Below are 17,478 nucleotides of genomic sequence, written 5' to 3'. Positions count from 1 at the left end.
TCACTTTCAATTTTGCAAAGGTTAAAAAGAATCCCATTTTCCTTTGGTGCTAGTTAAAAAGAACTCCATTAGTCCTTTGGTGCATAAAACAAAACATCACTTCATTTTTTGCAAAGGATAAAAAGAATCTCACTTTTATTGTTTTGTACAAGGAAAAAGGAGTTTTCATTAAGGATTGATTTCACGATTTTCCTTTTGTTGACCAAAATCATGATTTACTTTGTTGACCAGGTTTGTTTTCAAAGTTTTTGGAAATAAACATTTTTCTATGAAGAGTTAAAAAGAACACCATGCTTGTTGGAGCAACATCTCCAAATAGAAGTTAGAAAATCATTGTCTTGAAGACTCAAAAGAACCATTGTTTGCTTTGTCTCGAAAGTGGAAGGTATATGTGTAATACCCTAAAAATGGTCATCTAAACCATGAGCCCCTAATCTTGACAACGTCACCAAGGTCCTAACCGAAGGCAATTAAATTAATCTTGAGCACACAATTAATTTCTTAAATCACCAATGTCACATGACAAATTAATCAACCAATATTAATTAAATATTTTTTTAATTAATTTATCATTTCAAGTAAATCATTTTAATCAAATATCCTATTTATTTAATTAAATATCCTATTTATTTAATTAAATATCCTATTTATTTAATTAAATATCCTAGCATGTTTAATTAAATAAATCAATTTGCCATTAAATCACCAAAAAATGAATTAATTGACAAAAAAGAATTAAAAATTGAAGAATAATCTCAAAGAAAGCAATTAAAACAATTAAATATCAAAATTGAATGAAATAGAGAATAAATCAGGTTTTTTTTTTTTTTTAATCTTAATTTTAGTTCAATTTCCTTTAAAACTGAGAAAAGCAGCCAATCACATCAATTCACTTGGATTGTGCTTCCTCTTGGAAAATCTTGACCGCACATCATCATTTGATCTCAGCCGTTGGTTTCTTTCTGAATTTTCTATAAATTCAGGCTCTCATCTCTCATTCAAGGATCTTGGAGAATATATTGTTATTATGTTGTTTTTGCTCTAGGTTCATTGAAACTTTGCATTGAGATATTACGTATTAGTTATTGCATAGTTAATCATCTAGCTTAATATTGCTTAAATCATGTTATCTTAAATCATGCACATCTAGATTAATCTTGCATTCATTTAGCTCAATTTCATGCTTATATAGATTAAATCCTTCGTTTAGATGTCATCTAGTCACTGGTATTGCATATAAAATCTGAGAGCAAGACTAAACTCACTTCTACTAGAAGGCAATAGGTCGCTTTGTAATGGTTTATTGTTCATTATTGATTATTGATTTAGTAAACCATGCATCTAATGACTTAATTGAAGTGTTGTGCATTCAGATACAGATACAGATACATGTCCACTTTTCACACACACAATATGCTCTCCCCTTAATTGGGTGATCAAAAAACCAAACCACTCTTATGCTTTCATTACTTCATGCATTTAGCTCCTTTAGAAGGCCTGCCCTCCCGAGTTTCCCTTAGGCCACCACTAATAGCCGGTGAGAGGGGAACGACCTAAGTGGGAAACGACTTTATCACCAAGTGTTCCAACCCACTATAATTAAATGTGGAGGTTGACCAAAGTCCCCTTCAACAGTTTTGCTCAGCGATTAGCCTTCCCCTAGTATCTTTAAGATACATAAAGCCTTTGTTCTAAAGGTTGGGAAGCCTTCTGAGAGATTTTATCACTAAAGACCGAATGAAAGCCTGATTAAGAACTTTAGCATTAGAGAATTTGAGCCGAGTCAGTTGCCAGACATTTTCAAAATCATAGTGCAAGGGTGTGGAAGAATCTGCCCCCAAGATCACCCACCATATATCTCCCAAGATAACTACTCAATTGTGAAGTAATTCACTTTGAGTTAATTTATGGAAAAAGGAAAAAAATGGGTGCCCCTAGGGGGTGACAAGTTTGTTTGAGCTGATGGAGTATCGAGACTAGTGGGCTATGATATTGTTGATGACCCTTGAATAAAGAGTCTCCTTGATTTGTATTATTTGTTATCCAAACCAGTGAAAACATCGGGGATTTGAACACATCCTCACAGAACATACACTGCCTGTTTAGCATAGGCAAAATTGTTATCTCTTCTATGTGTCGTGTTTTCAAGTTCTTTTTCAGAAAATCATCCATTAAAATCATAATTGTTAAAATTCAAAACTGTAGAAACAAAGAAATAAGGACAATAGCACATAGGAGCAACATCTTAGCACATAGAAAACATTCACTAGTGCATTTGAACCAAAACTTAGCACTCTCATCAGTCAACTTAGCGCATAATCAGTATCATACTGGTGAAATTCCTAGTAGTGCTTTTCAGCATCAGTCTAGCGCATTCAAACATCAATGTAGCGTGTTAGAAGCATATCATAGCGCTTTCAACTCAAAAGATAGCGCATAATCAGGACATATTAGCACATAACCTATCCAAAATAGTCATCATCAAACAGTCTAAGCTAGCACGTAGTAAAGGTAGCTTGATACATAGGGAACATTCTGTAGCACATTCGGAACATTCTTTAGTGCATTCAGTCTATGTTTTAGCGCATGATCAATTGTAGGGAAAAACAAAGAGAAAATCTAGTACTTTGGGAGAATTTCATCAACAGTTTCAGATACCCTTTTAGGTCCTTTAGCAAACTCAACAACAAAACTTTGAATCCAATCATCAGTGAGAAAATTTCCAATCAACAAGACATCCTTAAAACGAGTTTTAAAATCATTAAACTAGCTTGAGATCAGACTTCATCCAACAAAATCAGGAAGTATCAGAAACATTGATCAAAGTTTCACCATCCAATGGATTCTACCAAAACAAAATACCTAGTTTAGTTCTTAAGTTGTCAAATCAAGTTTCCATATCGGGAGACTTTATCCATATATTTTGACACACTTTGTCGTCGAGGTGAATCTAACTAAACCTCTACTTGATAAAGTAAACTTGAGTATTCAAACAAAGTATCCAAATCCAACATCAATGTCAACCTTTGATCATTCATGTATGACCACTTATATTTTGAGAAGAACAAGTCTTCATCACAAAACTAAGTTGAAGAAGAGACAACCTAGTTCTAAGGCACTTGCGAACGAGAATAAATTTCTGTATATCAATTGTCAACTCTTTACATCACATCACGCATTCTTGCATCATATGCGATTGTATATCCAATTCAAAAAAACAAGTTTGACAAGCAACCTTTGAGAAGTAGGGCTTACATTTAGAAAGCAACATTCAACCAATGCCTAAATCATGGAGGAAGGATTAACCCTGCTTTATTCCCATAGTTTTGTATCACATATAACGAAGCTCAAGCTGAACCACCAAGACCACCCAGAACTCCTTAGAAGAAGAAGAATTCATCATGGTAGAAATATATTAAATGCCCATTGTCACTCGATCTTAGAGAAACAAACAAAAGGAATCACAACCAGAATCAAGTATGGGTTGTAGATTATCCAACCCTTTTAATGAGTATGCCAATATGGGCAAAACTAAGATCACCGCGAAACTTCTCCAAGAATGTCAATAAAACGCATCATTCCAAAAACTCATGGAAAGACATCAAAGTAGACAAAGAAAAATATCTACTCATGCTAACTAGCAAAGGAGTTAACATTCTTGAAGATTTCGATACTGAAAACTTAAGGAATATAGATCAGAGAATTTCAAGAACAAGGTCTAGAAATTATGCCTATCAAGAACAACAAAGAGAAGAAGAGACACATGGTCCTGAAAACTCACGCGAACAAGAACAAGACCATACCTGCAACCAGGACAATCTTAATGAAAGAGGGGAAACTCTCCCTTGGAGGACAAATGCGCCCATGGTTGCTCTTACACAACAAATCCAAACACTGCAAAGACAAATGCATGACATGCAATAAGGAACTACAGTGTGATACTCCTTGAGCGAGACTTGTCCTTATCCTTTTGATAGGAGATTGAACATTGTACCTTTTCCCCCAAATTCAGATATACCAAAGTATGACAAATACGATGGTAAAAGTGATCCCCGTGATCACATTCGGGAATTTTATACCATGAACCTAGAGTTTTCTCACGATGACACTTACTTAATGAGACTATTCCCAAGAAGTTTGGGAGGGAAAACCATGGAGTGGTTATCTAAACTTACACCTCCCATCAGATCATTTGATGAGTTGGTAAACAAATTCATAGCGCAGTGCTCCTATAAAATTCAACACACAATCACCATGTTGGATGTGTGTAACACAAAACAAAAGAAAAATGAAACCTTCATGGTGTTTCTTCAGTGGTGGAGATGCATGGTTTCAAGATATCCTCGAGACGTGCCTGAAAAGGAAAAGATGGAAATCTTTATCGATAACCTAAATAGTGAGATGAGTTATCAACTCAAACTCCAATGCATACCATCTTTTGCCAAGTTGATAGAAAACAAAATCCAAGTGGAGGAAGCCTGCATCAAGAAAGGAACATTGAAGTTCTTTAAGGAAGGTGTTAATTCATCAAACACTAACCCCTTTAATAATCAAAACAACAACAACACTTTAGACAAATCCAAATTTTGGACAAGGAACAAAAATGTTGTTAATGATGGGGTAATTGATGCTAATAATCTAAAGATTAAACAACTAGTGTTGGCTTTATCAAGTAACCCACCATCCAATAAAGATCAGAAAAGTGTTAATCAAGGCACTAACACTCATCCGTAAAATACCAACCAAGGAACTTCAATATCAAACACCAACAACAATAACCAAGGCAACAACACAAACCAAGGCAACCATGCTAACAAAGGCAACAACACTAACCAAGGCAACCATGCTAACAAAGGCAACAACACTAACTGAGGGAATAATACAAACTAGAGAGGCAACACCAACACTTTTCCATATAGACGCATTTACACACCCTTAGGGAAAATCTTAGAATCAACATTTCGGGAGCTCTTGGCGAATAAGATCATCACATTACCAACCATGAACAAATTTGAACCCCAAGTCAAACCACCTTGGTGGAATGACTTGCATTTCTATGATTTTCATTGAAACAAGGGACATCACACAAATGGTTGCATGGTGCAGGAGCACCTAACCCAAACATACACCAGGAGGTTAAAGATCATGTCATGAATCATTTCACTCATATTTGAGTTTATATGGTCATTTTAATGTATTTTGAGTCATTTTGTGAAGCATTGTAAGACATTTGCTCAAGATGTGTATGTGAGTCCTAATATGGTCTAGGAGGTCACATTGTGCAAATATGTCCATGGAAGGTTAAGTAGGATGTAAAATTTTGTTTTGAGTCCATCTAAATGTATTTCAAGTGCACAAGCAAAGATTAGGGGTCATATTTATCAAAATGTCAAAATTGTCAATTGTGTCAAAAATGTTGGCAAGCACAAATTGCATTATAAAGTTGCAAACCAAGGATGTAATTGGTCTTGGGTAGTTGTAACTACCATATGGATGTGTGAAGGTTATAAAAACCATCATTTGGTCGAATCCAATGGGTGTGTGTAATATTGGAGGAAGGAAATGAATAATATTTGAAGTTTTTACACACTCCACATTGGTTTCTGGGTATTGCAGTCTGATCATTCATGCTTTTCTTTATGAAAAATCATTTGTATCCATTGGAAATGTATTTCATATGATAATGGCATGAGTTAACTTTGTTTTCCCTTTGGTTTTATTTAATTTCAATCAGTTTGAAGCAAGTTGTGCAAGATTTGGTGAAAATTGTCAAAAAACCCTCCAAATTGGGGTTTGTGGAGAGTTTCACTAAAATATTTTGATTTCCCCATTGGAAATTGTTGTAAATTTGGTTTTTGATAGAGGTTTGAACTATCTTTCAAATGAATTCAGTTTCAATGTTATTGGTTAAGTATTTCATGAGATATTTGATGCCCTAGGCGAACTGGGTATGCACATTTCTTGTTTTTTCTGTAATAGTCAAAAAGGTATTAGAGCCCAGCAAAAGATCTGGGCTAGGAAAGTTGTTTATGTTGTTTTTGGTTGTAGGTGTTGGATCCACCTAACTGCAAAGGAACAGGTTGAGGAGAGAACCTGGTTGTGGTTGCCAAAAGACTAGGGAGATAGGAAAAAGAGACTCCTAGGTGAGGCAAAGGAAGTGTGAGTTTGTGTGGATGCCTGAGGAACACCTTGAGTTGCAGCCATTGGATACTCCATGGATGTGATTAGTTGAGAGGATGATTACCTTTTTGAATTTGGTAGTAGTAGCATGAGGATAATGAAAGAATGATGAAAGGAAGAGGCAAAGAAAAAGATGAAGACAAAGACAAAGTTTCAGTCCAAGACACAAGATTTTCTTGCAAGTTGTTTCCAAGGGACTTGGAAAGTTTTCAAGGTCGGTAGTCTAGTGCAAGAGCACCTAACCCAAACATACACTAGGAGGTTAAAGATCATGTCATGAATCATTTCACTCATATTTGAGTTTATATGGTCATTTTAATGTATTTTGAGTCATTTTGTGAAGCATTGTAAGACATTTGCTCAAGATGTGTATTTGAGTCCTAATATGGTCTAGGAGGTCACGTTGTGAAAATATGTCCATGGAAGGTTAAGTACTCCAAAATCAGTCATTAGGTTTTTGTCATTAGGCATTAGTGATTAGGGTTTGACAATGAAGAAAGCATCTCCTTAAATAGAAGACACAATAAGAAATGGAGGGTTAAGATTGAGAGGTGTAAAAAGAGAGGCCGGCTAGGATTAGAGGGTAGGTAAAAGAAATAGCAAAATAATGAAAGAGGTAGGTAGTGTATGAATTAAGAGATGAATGACATGTGTCATGTGTAGAAAAGGATAATGAATTAATTAAATAAATAAAGATTTATTTAATTAATAGAGGAAATAGGATAATTAAATAAATAAAATATTTATTTAATTTAGGAAAGGGATAATTTAAATAAATAAATGTATTTATTTAAATGAGAAATAAGGCTAGAAGAGGATAAATGAATTAATTAAATAAATAAAAATTTATTTAATTAATAGAAGAATTAGGCTTAGATAATTAAATAAATAAAATATTTATTTAATTAGACATGACAATTTTGAGTGTCTACATTTTGCCCCTCTTTGAGACAATGCGGCTTGTCGCGTTGTTTCAAAGAAGATAAGATGAACTGATACAGAGTTTCCCCAAGATGGGAATTATATGCCCCCTCGAGAGATTGGATGAAAATGTCTGAAAAGATTGCAGGCAATCTCTCGATAAGAAAGAAAGGCTAGAATGGATTGACCGGATAAAGTGACAAAGTCACGGGATAAGGAAGACTGACTCGGGAAATGAGAGCTAGGGCAATCTATGAGATAGACCACGGGGGAAAATACATCCTCATTGTCATCTACACCGTCACAAGATCACAGTGCAGAGCGAGAAAAGAGAAGCAGCAGTCAGCAGCGATGGCTTTTGGTTCATAGATTTGACCGTGTTCGCCGATTCCAGCGACCAACGGAGGCAGGAGAGCCGGTAAGTACCACAAAACCTCCTCGTACTTTGATGCATTTATTGTTGTCATTAATGCATACTAGGTAATGTAATAAATGCACGTTTATGTCAAGAAAATGTGTTTGTGTCCAAAAATGTGAATTTGTGTCTTCTAGGTCAAATCGGCAGTTCTGTGATGAACATACGCTATCGATTGGATAAGCTGCTGAGAGGATACACTCAAGAAGGTCCTCTAGGAAGACTAAGATAGATCAAGGCACTTTGTGATGAACAGTGAGTACCAAGATAAAGTACTTTGTGATGAACAGGGAGTACTAAAATATGAGCAGCACTTTGTGATGAATAGTGAGTGTCACACACATAGTACTTTGTGATGAACAGGGAGTACTACTAGGATAGATAGCAACACTTTGTGATGAACAGTGAGTGTCACTAGGATAAATAGCTATGTGCATTTAGATAGCGAGTAGCATTTTGTGATAAACAGTGAATGCCACTATGACTGACATGATTTGATTTGCTTGACTGCAGGAGTACTTGCCGATGCTGGAGTCACAGGAGAGATTCCCATCGACTCAGAGGTTGCGACCTGAGTTCACAGCCGAGGACTGAGCTGCGATTGAGGTTATGGGATTGAGATACATTTTGTATGTGCCTGAGTTTCGGGTGAACATGGGATTGCTGACTGCACTGGCTGAGAGATGGCACTCAGAGACTTGTAGTTTGCATTTGCCGATGGGTGAGATGACAGTCACCTTGGAGGATGTATATAGGATTCTACGGATACCGATCGATGGGGAGTTAGTATCCTATGATCGAGACGAAGATAGGGATGCACTGAGATGAGTGTTCTAGGATCCAGGACTGGAGATGAGGGTGGGACATGTGGCATGGCATACCATGACATGGACAGGATTAGCACTACCAATAGTGTTGACAGGAGTTATCAGTGGGTTCCTCTGTCTGGATAGGATGACATGAGGGGTGGCTGTAGGGGACACAGGGGCCAGGAGAGTTGATCTTGGGGTGGGTCCTTCTAGGGCTCAAACTCCATCGAGGCCAGGCGTCTCCGAGGGAGGGAGTTCATCATAGCCTTAGAGGGCTCCCTATGTATCAATATTGTACCATTTTTGTATTATAGACACCTGCGGGTGATTTTGTAGCCATATGATTCTTTTAACATCATTGTATCATGACACTTTTGATTATATATGAGAGATGATCCATTTTTGCGGCAACTATATGCATGTGTACCTTATGTGATGAAATTTTCTTATGTGATACATGTTTTATGATATGGATGCTTATATGATGCAATGCAATATATTTTTGTTCTTTTATGTTGTATATGTGATGCATGATGCAAATGTGAATGTATGTGATGCAGATGAATATGATAATGCAAATGATTATTTACATAATGAAAATGTGAGATGTGCTAATATGTGTTGTATGCAGGATGTGATGCAATTGTGATATATATATGTATGTATGAAATGCTTATATGTGGTGATGTAGGTGTAACTATATGAAATGCAAATGTTTTTGGTGTGTCATTATACTCAGTCATGTGATAGCGGGCTACGCGGACTCGAGAAGGACAATGGAAGTCAATCAAGAAAGGGGGATGAAAGATAGAAGATATGAACGTGAAAGAGCTTCTTGTGTGTTATCATCATTGAGCTTTATTATGGCAAAATAGGTTATGACAATCGAGGCATTTGTTCGGCCCAGAAAGTCATTGTACCTGTTTGCATGGAGATAAGATAGTCACAAACAAGGAATGCCCCAGTTCATACTAGACTCACAGTGTCCTCATATCCTTGGACAAGTCATAGCATTACTAAAAGACAATCGACAGACAGCAAATGCAAATAGGTGACGATACCCCATCCTCACCTTTCTAGTCAAAGACATCCTAGAAAAGCTAAAAGACATGTCACCAAAAGATAAAATCAAAAGAAAACCAAGACTCGACACCAACATCCACTGTAGTCCTCAAGTTTAGTGTCTCTTGTCACTTGTTTAAGTCTTATTCGATTGTGGTCACAATGTTCACTTTCACAAAAAGGATAGATAGCACTGAACCATATGTTGTCTGAGTCTGTTGAAAGATTTGATTTTGTTGAAGCTCATTGTTGCTGCTGTGTCTCATCTAAAACTGACTGAATCCATGAAACTGATACTTTATTGTGGAGAAGACGGAACTTTATTGCGGATCTGTGATGCAAATGTTTCTTTATTGCGGATTGTGCGCGGATAGACTTGAAGGAAGCTGGAAGAAACTGTATTCCTTGAAACATGTGATGTTCTCAGTTCCACACCCATTACTAGACTTAGGATCAGCCGTAGTCACAGATAGGATCTGATTTATTATGGATGGAAAGGGAGTGAAAAGGGAGGGTTATGGATGGCTAACCAATCTTAGGTAGATCAATAACAAGCCATGATGGGAATGGGTAAGTTTATTGTGAACGAATAGGTTGTGAGTGTGTGCAAAGTGAAAGATGAAAGAGAATCCTGAAGGAGAGAGGAGCAAAGTCTCTACGCATGGCGCTGGTGACCCAGTTTTCACCATGGTACTTGCCCAGGGCGCCACCGAAGTGGTTTTCACCGTTGGATGAAATTATTTCTCTTTACTTTTTTCAATCAATTTTTTTGTTGTCACAAGGCGCCTGTTTGCCAGGTTTTCACCATGTAACGATTTTTTTGCGTTTTATAATTTTTTTGTATTTTTGCAACTTTTTGATTTTTTTGTATTTTTGAATTAGGATATTCCAAAGAGCTTATGTGTAGAACCTGCGAAGATGCATGTTGTTGATAGGATCCTCTAAGGGTTCACCTTCTGTAGTTGAGAGCTGATATGCCCCAGATCCATATGCTGCTGTGATGATGTAAGGACCAAGCCAGTTTGGTTCGAACTTGCCCTTCTTATCTCTGTCTTGCTGATTCTTGGGGTTCTCTCTGAGGACTAAGTCACCTACCTCAAATGTGCGAGGCTTGACTTTGTGATTGTAGCTGCATTGTTCCTTGACTGAATGATGTGTAGCTTGAGTGACTGTCTTCCTTGATAAAGGAACTGAGATAGAATTACTAGTGTGTGGACTACATAGGCCCATATGCGCGTCACCTGAAGAAGTTTGGGCATCTCTGATAACAAAGTCCTTTGAGGAAGCTCCATTAAAGGTCCATGATGTATCGCCAGAAGGGAAAGGATGTGTGGAACAAGTGGATGAGTTATGAAGGCTTATGACTGTGAAAAGAAGTGAAAGTAGGATAGCATGATGGAGACTTAAGATCAACAAGTATGCTTTTTGACTTAAAATTGTAGAACTTTTGCCCCCAGTTATTTTGGTATTAGGGGAGATCAACTCTTTCTCTTTTTGCTTCATAGGATTTTTATCCTTGACTTTGATTTTTGCTGAGTCCAGTAGCTTTTGATTTTGATTTGGACTAAAGCTCTTTTCTTTATTTTTGACTTTTAAATTTTTCTTTTCAAGGCTTGATTTTTGATCCCCAATGAGTAAGGGCTTTTGTAATTCTTGTTGATCCAAGTCTGGGAGTGGAGTGGAAATGGAATGAGTGGATGAAATAGTAAGGCTATGTGAGCTCTCAAGAGGGTCGGCGATACGCTCAATAGATTCTTTGTTGGAACCACTCTTAGGACTATTGATATCAAGAGTTGCTTGCACCACTAAAGGAGATTTGCATTCAGACTTAGTAGCCACAACAATAGGTGGTTCACACCCAATTCCTTGTAAATTGTTTGTAGATTGTTCTTGTTGACTGAATACCTTAGCAGATAGTGGGAGTTGATCAACATGAAAGATATACTCACCACATCCCATGTCTTTAAACTTGAATTTTTCCTTGATCTCTGCTTGTTTGGTTGTAGAAGCTTTCAAGGATTCAGGATCCACATATGTCGATGAAGGAATAGCTTCGCAATTGACTGGGATTGTTATTTTTGATCGAGGTTGTAGATTGTTGCAATATATGAATGGATTTGGATCCGCTTTGACGGTCACTTCAACTCCATTGTGTGGAAACTTGATACATCGATGATATGTAGAAGGGACTGCGCTCATTTCATGAATCCATGGACGTCCCAAGAGTATGTTGTATGTGAGATCTAGATCAAGGACTTGACAAACCACATCCTTTGTAACTGGACCAACTCTGAGAGGTAAAATGATTGTGCCCTTGGATGAATGCTCTTCATCATCATATGCTTTGATAGTAATTTTGTTTGTAGAATTCACAGCTTTATCAGAATATCCCAATTGTCTTATGGTACTCAAGGTACAAATGTTAAGACCTGCTCCTCCATCTATCAGGACTCGTTTTATTCAATGTTTGTGTATGAAGGCTTCAACATGTAGGGGTGCATTATGAGGCTGACTTATGGAGGCGTCATCGGCTTCTGTGAATGTGAGGGAGTGTGGAATGGATAGGTATCCCACCATGGCTTGAAACTGGTCCACGTTCAGATCAGTAGGGACGGCAGTGTCTCTCAAGATTTTGTCAAGGATAGCTTTATGTGCAGGAGATATATGTAAGAGCTCAAGAATAGAGATGAGTGCAGGTGTCTTCCCTAGTTGTTCTACAAGGTCGTACTCAGGCTTGGTAGATAAAGGATTGGTATTCTTAGTGGAGGCACCTGGCAATGTAATCTTACTTCGACGGGTTGTAACATGACATTCGGAGGTAGCTTCGGATGAAGATCCCACACCTTTTAGGACAATTTTAGGTCGCTGAGGAGGATTCTCAGGATTTTTATTTTTGATAGTAATGGTAGAGATATAATTGTCCATTGAGATGTGATTGATGGTAGAATCATAATTGTAAGGTGCTCTGGTGTAATTGGCTTGATCATCTGTGACTTTGCCTTTTCCTTTGTCATGTTGTGGGAATGGTTCCTTAAACACCTCATGTTCTTGGTTAGATGAATGTCCCTCAATCTCTATATCTCCTCTGTCAATGAGATTTTGCACAATGTTTTTCAATCGATGGCAATTACTTGTCTTGTGACCCTTGCTCTTATGAAACTCACAAAACTCATCATCATTCCACCAATTTGGTTTTACCTTTGGTTCATATGGAGGAAAATCTGGGACCGTGATCACTTTGTTTGCTACAAGCTTTTTGAATACTGATTCAAGTGGTTCTCCCAATGGAGTGTACTTCCTTTGTGGTTTAGAAGTTGTTTGATTGTTCACTTGATTGTTGGTAGAACTTGATCCAGAAAAGACGACCTTGGGTCTCACTATGTTGGCATCAACAACACCATCATTAACTGTGTTCTTGTTCTTGTTCCAAAATTTTGGTTTGTCCTTTCCTTTAAAGTCCTCTTTGTTTTCTTTGAATAGTTTGATAACTCCTTGTTCAATTAAGACTCTTTATGTTGCTAGGCCCTTTTCAATGACATCCTTGAATGTAGACAAACAAGCTTTTCTAAGATCATAGCCAATAGCCTTGTTAACATTTTGTGTGAACATCTCCACCATTTGTTTTTGCGGAATTTCGCAAGAGCATCTGCTAGCTAAATTTCTCCGTCTTTGTAAAAATGTTGCGAAAGATTCTCCTTCCTTTTGTTTCATATTGCACAAGGTAGTAACTGAGACATCTGTTTCTATATTGTAAGAGAAATGCTGAATGAATGCCTCTGCTAAGTCGCCCCATGACTTAATACCAGGAGGTAATTGAGAAAACCATTCCATAGCTTGATCGCCTAAGCTCTGTGGGAACAACCTCATCAAGTATGTTTCTTCTGCCGCTACCTCAATGCAAGCTGTGAAGAATTGTCTTATATGTGCCTTGGGGTCTCCTCTCCCTCTATATTTGTCAAATTTTGGTGTTACAAAGTGCGGAGGAAACGGAGGCATTGGAATGCTCTTATCAAAGGGATAAGGGCATATATCTCTCATAGTGTATGTAGGTTTGGATGTACTCATGTCCTCCACTTTCTTTTGTAGATCTCTAATTTGTTGCTCCAAATTATTTTTGGGAGGAGATTGATTTCTTGTAGCATACCCCATGTTTGTAACACCCATTTGAGGAGGAACTTGTTGCATGTATGGATGATACTGATCGTAGACATGTCCATATGGAGGTCTGTATTGTTGCGACATGTATGGAGCACTTGGCATAACTTCTTGTTGAGGGACCCCATATCTGTTTTGTGTATATAAACCATATTCAATAGGCCTTTCATTTTCCATTGTGTTGCCCCCAATTTTGACATGAGGTCTCCTTGTGTCAAAATTTTGAGGATGTCCTTGAGTATCCACTTGTTTTGATTGATTCATACCTTGAGCATGTGTTTGAGCATAAGGCCTCCATGATGGTCTTTGAGCGTAAGTATCATATGTTTGAGCTTGTGTATGTGGGATTGCCGGTTTTTGAAGCAGAACTGATGGTGACTCAGGCATCATATTCGGTCCTCTATTTCCTCCACTATTTGGTCTCCTTTGATCCATGTTGGATTGAGTTTGTTGTGAGGGTCGACTTTCCATAAGTTGAGATAAGTCAAAATCATGTGGTATTTTAGCTCCACTTTGTGCCATCATGTTTAAAAAGTATTGACGATCTCTCCTCATTATCTCTTCAACCAATCTATTGAATTGAGGATCCATTATGGATTCTTGTATGTCTACTGATAATATTGAAGAGTTGTCAACATTGTCATTGTGTGTAGTATTGTTGTTTATAGCGTTTGCGCTTTCCACATTTGGATTATGTCTATAAACATTCATGTCTGGTAATGTAGTGTGCTCAGGATTGTAGAATAGATCATTGTCATACTCATAAGAACTCATGTTTGCGGATTCTTGAGCTTCTTTAGCTATTCTCCTAGATTTTTGAAGGCGGGTTTCAACCATGAACTAGGTGTTAGACCAAGATGTGAGAGACTAGATGAAAAATGAAAAGAGTATGGAAGACCAAGAGTTGTATGGAGTGTAAATGAATCTTAGGTGTACTTGCAATGTCCAAAGTGTAAGACCAAGTATATAAATAGTAGAGTAGGTGTGACTTCCAAAGAGAGGATAGTTTCTCTTGATGAGGTAAGCTGACCTTGACTCTAAGTAAGACCAAATGAGACCCAAAGGTAAGAAACCTTGATGAGGGACCACTTAGCAAAGTGTAGTTGTATGTAGTGTGTTGACAAAGTATGATGAGGACAAGCAAGTGACCTTTTGACTCAAGTTTAGACAAGTATGAATGTAAAAGGAGATGTGAAGCAATGATGGACTATGTGAGACCTTAGAACAGGCTGAATGCTAGATGAAATCTGAAGAGACAACCTAGGAAGCTCAAGTATGCCGAAACTGATTTCTTTTGTTTGTTGGACTGTGAAATTTTTCCAATTTGTGAAGTTTTTGGTGGTGACCAAATCTGAATGTTTGACTATTTTTCGTGACAAGAGGACACAATGTTGATGAGGACTTAGTGTTTGCAAGTGTTTAGACTAACAATGACTCCAAGAAAAGTGTGTTGTTTGATGTAAAATTGTTTTGCATACACTTGAAGACACAAAAGACACAATGTTTTGCTGTTTGGTCTTGATTGTTTGAATGTTTAACATAAGTCAAGCACAATTCTTATGGCTGGCCAAGACAATAGTTGTTGATCCCACATGGGGTTTTACCCCCGAGGCTACGCTATTCAGAGCGGATACTTAGATGCTTGACCTCACTGGCTCCACCCTCGGCACTCACTTCTCGGGTCAGCCAAGCATCAGTCCCCATGAAAACTCCCCATGGCGAACTTTGTATCTCTACTAAGAACCGTATGTGTGTGGGCCGCTACCAGAGGTCCGACCTCCTGCCCCAACAACTAGAAGGATTTGGGCTTATAAAACAAAAAGGTGCTAGTAAGGGCATCCGCTCGTGTGGCCATACATGCGGCACTTTCAGCTCTGTAAATACAGAAGGCTCCCAGCCGGTAGGGGTTACGCCCTACAAATGATCAAATAAATTTGATCAAACGGGTTTATGGGGAGACATAGTGTCGGTATGAACTAATCAGCACACGTTATTCATAGTTTTCACCATGAATACATTTGATTATAGTGGTTTGGATGAGGTGGGTTTTCCTCGCTACCACTTGGGTCGTTCTCTTCTCACTAGTAGTCCTAATGACCACACGGAAAGACAGGCCCTCTAAAGATTAAACAAAAAGAGCCTATTGCTCAAGACACAAAAGACAATGATTCAATTTTAGTGCACCAATTGAAGTGTTTGCTAGTCTATGAAAACAAGGCACACAATAAAAATCCAAAAAACCTTGCCAAGGACCTGCAACAAAGATTTATTAGTAGTTTGGATTGTTTCAAATGATCACCCCTTCCTGCAAGCACACAAGTTAGGTAAATTTTAGATCCAAAAGACTTTGTGAAATAGGGGCCTTCAACAATGCGTTTTGTTGACCAATTCAAAGATATGATTTATCATAAAAAAAGACCACCTGTAAAATTTCAAGGTATTTCTAGAAATGTAAGAAAATCCAAAAAATTTGCTAATTTGCTCCAAAAATTAATTTTTTATGAAAAATCATAAAAAGTTCATATAAAATGCAAAATCGATCCAAAAAATCTGAAATTTTTACTGGAGAGTTTTGATGGTCTTCCAAACCTGCACAAAAAATTTTCTACCACAAATCCAAGTAGTTTGTGAGATATGAGTAAAATAATGCAAAACCCTAATTTTTAAAGATCTGATTTTTGAAGAATTATTTTGCATCAAATTTAAAATCACAAAGAACAGATCCTGTGTATAATTCTAAGAGATTTCCAAAAATGTAAGAAAATCCAAAAAATTCACTAATTTGCTCTCAAAATTAATTTTTTAAGAAAAATCATAAAAAATTCATATAAAATGAAAAATAAATCCAAAAAATCTGAAATTTTTACTGAATCTTTCTGATACTGTTACTGACCTACATAAAAAATTTTATGGCAAAATTCGAAACTGTTTGTGAGATCTAATCAAAATAAATAAAAACCCTAATTTTTAAAGATCTTATTTTTAGGGAAATATTTTGCATCAAAATTAAATTCACAAAGAACAGATCCTGTGTATAATTATGAGAGATTTCCAAAAATGTAAGAAAATCCAAAAAATTCTCTCATTTGCTCTCAAAATAAATTTTTTATGAAAAATCATAAAAAAATTCCTAAAAATTGAAAATTTGCTCCAAAAATTCTGAATTTTGGATTGAGAGCTCCTGATACTTTCTTCAACTTGCAAAAAAATTTTGGTGCAAAATTTCCAAGCCATTTATTAGATATGATCGAATCTCTCCAAGATCTTGATTTTGTGTCCAAAACCCTAGCTGCACAAGGTTATTCTCCAAATTGTTTTACAAAATAGCAATATAGGGTTAGAAAAATCTGCAAAAAAAAACATAGATCTAAGAAAAATCCATGTCCCACCGGGCGTGCCAAAATGTGTATGGTGAAAATGGATAACAATAATAACAAAATTGAAAGGCTAAATGAATTCAACCACCAAACCCTAGCCTAACAATGAACAAAGATCCACCATAACATATGAAGATTACCTAAGACAATGCAAATAACTCAAAATCACAAAGATTATACCATCACATGTCCAATAGGGTTTTGATCTCCATTCTTCCTATCTCCATTGATCTTGCTTGATATATTTGCTCTCAGATTTTTATATGCACAAGAGCTCAACAAAGAACGGAATGTGGTTGCAAGTGGAATTGTAGTGTAGCCAAGTACTCCAAAATCAGTCATTAGGGTTTTGTCATTAGGCATTAGTGATTAGGGTTTGACAATGAAGAAAGCATCTCCTTAAATAGAAGACACAATAAGAAATGGAGGGTTAAGATTGAGAGGTGTAAAAAGAGAGGTCGGCTAGGATTAGAGGGTAGGTAAAAGAAATAGCAAAATAATGAAAGAGGTAGGTAGTGTATGAATTAAGAGATGAATGACATGTGTCATGTGTAGAAAA

This window comes from Cryptomeria japonica, chromosome 7 (genome assembly GCF_030272615.1).
Source record: "Cryptomeria japonica chromosome 7, Sugi_1.0, whole genome shotgun sequence".
Taxonomy (NCBI): Eukaryota; Viridiplantae; Streptophyta; class Pinopsida; order Cupressales; family Cupressaceae; genus Cryptomeria; species Cryptomeria japonica.
Note: the sequence above shows the minus strand (reverse complement) of the source record.